Source organism: Grus americana, chromosome 13 (assembly GCF_028858705.1).
Source record: "Grus americana isolate bGruAme1 chromosome 13, bGruAme1.mat, whole genome shotgun sequence".
Classification (NCBI taxonomy): Eukaryota; Metazoa; Chordata; class Aves; order Gruiformes; family Gruidae; genus Grus; species Grus americana.
Genome location: NC_072864.1, coordinates 2,507,645 through 2,513,935, shown reverse-complemented (window position 1 = coordinate 2,513,935; position 6,291 = coordinate 2,507,645). Strand labels below are relative to the sequence as shown.

Sequence of the window (6,291 nt, the reverse complement as noted above, 5' to 3'; positions counted from 1 at the left end):
GTGTGGGGTGTGCGGCGCGGACTACAAGTCCCGGCATGCACCGCTCCCGGTGCGGGTACTACAGGTCCCGGCCTGCTCGGCGGGGGCGGTACCGAAGGGCCGGCGCGCTGCCCTTTGGGAATTGTAGTCTCTCCTGGCGGCGCCTCGGTGAAGGGCGGCCGCGAGGCCGCGCCTGCTGTGCGCTTGCGCGGCCGTTCGGGGCGGGCGGGGGCCGAGCGGGCGCAGGGCGGCGGCGCCTGCGCGCTGAGGAGAGGGAGATCTCTCGCGAGGAAGGACGCCATTATCGCAGCCGCTCGACAAACACCACGAGAATTCGGCACCGCACACGGTAACCGCGGCGCCCCGCGGCCGGACGGCTGGGGCTGAGCTCCCGGGGGGCCTGACGCCGGGCGTGTAGCCCCGGCCCTCACAGCCTTCCCGCTCCTCACAGAGCCGCCCGAGCACCAGGGCCGCGAGGCGGCGGCTTCGGGGAGGGGCCGAGCCGAGGCGGGGGGGCCGCGGGCCCCCGCCCCCTCACCCGGACGGGGCGGGGGAGGGCGACCGGGGGACTCGCCTCCTCCCGCCGCGGGACGCCGGAGCTGGGCCCTCCGCGGGGGGCTGCTGTTCACCGCCTCGCTCCCCGCCTGCTTTCTCCGCGCTCAGGCCTGGGGAGGGGTGTTACCCCCCTGCCGGGGCTCCTCGCTGCTGGTCCCTGCTCTTGCTACCGCTGCGGGGGGCCGCTGGTCACCCCTGCGGGGCGTGCGGCGTTTGAGGTGGAGGGTCCGGTCCGTCCTTCCCCCGGCAGTGTCCCCGAAGACCGTGCCCTGTCTCTCCCCCATCTCCCCGAGGGCTGTGTTTTCTCGTTCCGAAGGACGGGGCAGGTTTGAGCCCTCCCCGCGGGTCGCGCACACGCTGCACTGCAGGCAGGTTTTTGGGAAGAGGTGTCCCTCCCTCCTCCCCTCCCTCCCTCCCTCCCTCCCTGTCGTAGGAGAGTGTGAGTGACTGGTGACATTGGTACTGCCTCTTCCTTTTCTCCGCCGCTTGCAGGTAGCGGTAATGGAAAGGGGCTGCTGCTTTCCCCATTCCTGCTAGTGTGTGTGTGTGGGAAAGTAGTCTGCTGAGGTGCTGTTTGGCGTGTGTGGTCATGTACTCATAGTAAGGGTTTTTCACATCCATATCGGGTTGGTATTTTCTAGTCTGTTCATATTAGTGAGCTGTTTGACAAACACACGTGGTCTTCCCTTTTTCCTTATTATTCAAGTGTTGCTTTTATTTTTTTTTTTTTAAAATCCTTGTACAGTTGGAAGTTGTGTACTTTAACCAAATATAGTAATTTTATCCTATTGTGGGACATACAGTTTATATATCAGTTTATTTTTAGAGCGCTCAAGATTTTTTTTTTTTAAACAAGTTTGGAGGGGTATTAGTAACTGGGTGATTGCTTCAGTGGAAGCAGCTTTCAGATTGTTGTAAAATGATAATTGGGAACTTTTTTGCATTTTTTTTTGCCTTCTGTGTGAGGTTATCTTAGGTGTAGTATCCTGTTGATGTCAGTCTTTCAAGAAGCAAACATAAAATTTGTTGAATTTTGAGTATTGAAGCAAGATCTTAAAACAAGAAGCAAAAACCCCAAACAAAACCAGACTTTTGTCTTAATATTTTTATAGCAGTGCATCTTGAAACAATGGATTTTCTTGGTTAGAAAGTATTAATATACATTTAAAATGAATGTCCATAGAAATCGACCAGAATGACAGGAATTTGTTCTGAAACTGTATGAGCGTTATTCCCTACATTAAATGACATCTTGGCAGTAGTTCCATTTTCAATAATACATGAAAAGCTGTTACGAAGAAAGACGAGTTAATTTATTGAGGAGAGTAAAAAGATTGAGTTTGAATCTCAGAAACATTCCATCTCCTTCAGAAGATGAAAATATTTTGTAACTTTTTTCTTTATTTTGTAATTTATGATCTGTTTTACAATAACAGTGACTGGTTTTAATGTCTTAATTATCCAGCCACGTTTTAAGTTGTGTAGTTAGAGGACAGGTTTTAAATTTTAAGGTTCTTTTAAAGGAATAATTGATTAATAACACTTGGAGTAATTGAATAATAACATTAAGATTGTGATAGTAATTATCAATATTCTCATTAGAAGGGGTTCCATTGGCACATGTTCTGCTAAACATGTTTGAAAAAGGCTTGTTTCCTGCTTGTGCTGTTTTTAACACAGTACATCATCTGTGTTTTACACTGTTTTGTACTGTTAGGTGAAGATGAGCTTGTAGTCATAGCTCCGTGTAACCAGAAGTGCTACTTACAGGTTTCCCTTGATTTTGCAAGGAGTAGTGCTGTGGGATTCAGACCCACATGAATTACAGTAATATGCTCACATTTGCAAGGACTTGGAAGTTGTCTCTGGTCTTTATCTTGAGCTTTCCCCTAAACCTGTAAAGGTTGTTTGTGCAGGAAGAATACATGCCTTTCTCTTGTCAGAACTTGAATGTCTTCATATCTTTCATTGAAGAATGCCTTGAATTGAAATTGCTGTCATGCTCCTTAGGAAGTAACTTAAGGACTCTCTCAGTACGTTCCTTTTGAAAGGAAGAGATGGGTATCTCTCTGTGCACAGAAGCTCTTGTCCCAGAGATCTACAGAATTATGTGAATTGAGCAGAACAGCAGGAGCTACTTGTAGGAGGAGACAATGCAAAGCTAATGATTAGAATTAGAACAACAGAATGTCTATGTATACTAAACTTTGCCAATAAAATTTTTTTCACAGATTTGATTTTCTTTAGTTTGAAATTTGCTATTTAGTTGTTAACTATTGAAGTAATTTTGTTTTCTGTTTTTTACATATTCATTAAAAGGCTAAATCACAATTTTTTTCAAGTAAAAATAAAAAGAATAAAATGTCTTTAAAGTCATGTCAAACACTTGTTTCCTTGCAGTTATAGGTTTTTAAAGGTACTGTTAAGCGCTTAGTTTTGCCTACCACTTGTTAGACTGCATGTTAAGACATTAAGCAAAAGTGCACAAAAGGATTAACTTCGTTAAATCCTTTGCATTTGGGACTTTAAATAAAATAATTTGTAACGTCGTCTGTTGAACAAAATTATTTTATCTTGCTTCCTGTTTGTGACACCCTGACTTAGACCACTTAAGGGAAAAATACATTAAGTTCAAATTTTCCTCTGAAAATTGGAGCACCTGTATTTTATGATGAAAAAAGAATGCATCTCCTTCCTGTGGAGTGTATTCATAGCAACTGTAAAGTTAAAACACCCCTTCATTCCCTGCTCCTTAGACACAAATGTCTGTTACATGTACCAGCGTACCTCTCTTGAACATCCTATGAATATATAGTCTTGCAAGTTTACAGCTGGAGTTACTTTTTTTTGCCTAGAGGAAGGAGGGGGAATGGTAAAACAGGATCAGACTGTACTTATGAAAGTATTTCAGAATCTGAAGAACTACTTGCTCTACGTTTTTCCACTGAAATGATGCTCTTCAGTTTATTTTCATAAGTATTTTTTGGTAAGAGTTTTAAAATACTAGTATTATCCTTGTGTTTTAAAACAGCACTAAGATCTGTTTCCTTTTTCCAGATAGCTACAGGAGGTACAATCTATTAGAAGACTTTTGAGTAAGCAGATTACTTGTATATTTTACGTTGGCCATCATGCTTTTTGATAGTAGAAGCCTGTGTCAACACTGGGGTCTGTCCTTGTTCCCCCCTGGAATTGCGAGATCAGAAGGTTTTTCCAGTGTATAGAAGATTAGCACTGCACATAGTAGGAAAAATATAAATTATGGTGTTCCCTTTTGTTGTCAAAGATTCTGTTTTGGGTAGGCCCAACACATAAGAATAAAGCATTTTGCACAAATTTCCCTTGAACTTGAGGCAAATGCCTGTCATAGTGCATACTAGTGCTGGGGTGCCCGCTGTGTTTAGACTGCACAACTTTGAGGCAAAGCTTCAAAGTGATACAGCAAAGTCTCTTTCCTGCAAAGAGGAAGTTCAGACTTTCAGATACTGCAACCTTCCAGTTTAATTCCTTCTGTCCATGAAAAGCGTGCATGAAGCAACGGTGTCTCACGAAGCACACCAAAGAAGGCCAGGTATATGTCTTAGTCCCACACCCTACCTCGCATTTGTTTTTTGTTTCTGGAGAAGAGCTAGTTTTAACATGGTGAAGGAATCTGACGGTCAGAGGAAAATAGAGTCTGGCATAGTGTGCATGCTCCACTACACAGACCTGACAAATGATGTATTGTGGGAGAGCGCCCCATGACATGCACACGATGTTTTGGAGCCGAGACGGGTAGCAGCTTTGGACGTAGAACAGCTTAGCCAGATGGAAGTGGCTTCGCAGCAGTGCTGTTTTGTTGCAAACCAGCACAGGGCAAGACGTTTTCCTCGGCAGCTTCTTCTGGTTGCAATTTGACTGATGGGGGTTTTCATCACAGAGTTTCAGCTCTAGCCTAGTGTGGTGTTGGTAATGTGATGTAGGAGTTGGATATTGGAGCTGTGCTTGTATTCTTAGGGTGTGCATGGCTCAGGAATACAGTTCCGCTACCCAAGATACAGGGCTTAGTTGCTGTTGCTTTCATTTTTATCTAGACAGTGACGGGTCATTTCTGCGGTGTGTCTGCTTCCAGAAACACATAAAAGCAATTTTCCATGCTAACTAAAGTTTCTGAATGATCTTTTCCTTGGCTTAAAGTAGAGAACGTTCTGATTCTTTATGATTGAAAAATATGGATATTGTTAAACATGGAGAGATCTGTGCCAGAGCCAGTTTTTAGTTTGATCAAAGATGTATATACTTATACTTGCCTACTGCGGTGATTTCAGTTTGAAATGTACCCTGAATTTAGTAATATCTTTAACTCTTCAGAGCAAATAAGAGCTTCCAACCTAAGTCTGATTTTTATGAAAGCGAATAATAAGTAGTTTTTGTTAATTAAAAAGTCCAGTTCTAGCTACCATAATTTAAAGAATTATTGTTTCACTTTTAGTGTTTTTTTCCTAGAAAACATGAGATTGTATCGTGTTATGGTTTTCTTTTGACATTTTGGATAATTTCTAATAAACTCATTTAACACCCCCTCCACCCAATTATCATACACTTCTTAGCAACATATTTAAAAGTAATCATTTTCTGTTTACACTAAATTGCGGTGTTTGGTCCATGAAGTAATATTTGCTTTGGCAGAGGTAGTAATACAGGATGTGTTTTAGGAATTCAGTAGTTCAGCCCTTCGGACAGAAGTCTAATCCAGGTCAGGGTTTTTTTTTTTCTAGATAGTATGGTTGCTGGCTTATTCTTTACTCAGCCTTTCTTCTTGGACTCTTTATAAACCTGGAATAAATGTTGTTGGAAGGTTTGAAGAATCACAGGCTCTTCTGGTAATGTAACTGTTAGCATGTGGTCAGCGATGCCAAAATTGGTGATAAGTCTTCCAATGGAGTCAGCAAATCTTGTGGCACAGTGGTGTGCCTTTTCCCACTTTGTGGGCCTCCGAAAGAGGGAATCTTCATACAAAATATAATCTCTGAAATTTGTTCTTTGGTAAACATTTCTTATTAAATAATTAATGGCCTTGCCGTTTCAGTGGTCATTTGAAGTACCATCTGTGATACCATTCATTAAGCTGTTTTCTTGAATACAGAGAATTATTTTTTTATGAGAGGGGGAAAAATTACTTTGTGATACTGAAATAATTGTACAACATAAAGAAAAACTGGGCTTTCACAGGTAGAAGTTGAAAACTGCTAATTTTCTTAAAATCTCTTTATTTCCTATCTTTTGATCTTGACTGTGTACTTTCAGTCTTGCAAAATGGAAATAAGCTTAAAATAATATAGATTGCATAGAGTTTCACAAATATCAAATGTAAAATGGAGAGAATTAAAGTATTAAGCAGGAGGGAAACTCACGGGATAGCTACTTAATATTGAAATAGTGAAGCTATGTTAGAGATGTGCGCAAGTGCTTTTATCGGGTATAAAGTATTATGTAGGTGGTCAGTATTCAGCAGCTGTCATTTATTCAGCAAGTTTCAGTAAGTGTTTTAATACTAAAAATTTTTTATCTCCTCCCTCCTGGTAGCATCTGACAGTTTTTTAAAACTGTTATTTTTAGTTGCAACCCTTTTGTTATGCTGTTTATTTCCCAATTTCCAAAGGGGATTCAAATGTTGAATAAATAGGTGGTATCTAGATAAGTTATTCTTCTCATACATATATTCCTTAAAAAATCCCTTTGCTTTGAACCAGTAGTTGTAGAGAAAGTATCTCAAAG

The 6,291-nt window shown here is 42.0% G+C and overlaps 1 protein-coding gene across 3 annotated transcripts in view; it reads left to right on the top strand.

The window, feature by feature from the left end:
* The first annotated feature begins 211 nt into the window (after positions 1 to 211).
* BANP (BTG3 associated nuclear protein) overlaps positions 212 to 6,291 on the top strand; it is a 151,929-nt gene continuing 145,849 nt past the window's right edge. The window contains exon 1 of one of the 3 annotated variants that reach the window (XM_054840761.1): positions 212 to 328. The gene's annotated coding sequence lies outside the window, so the exon portion shown is untranslated. Of the gene's footprint in view, positions 329 to 561; positions 903 to 6,291 lie in introns of those variants that run through there. The other 2 variants (XM_054840759.1, XM_054840760.1) reach the window with 2 other exon arrangements.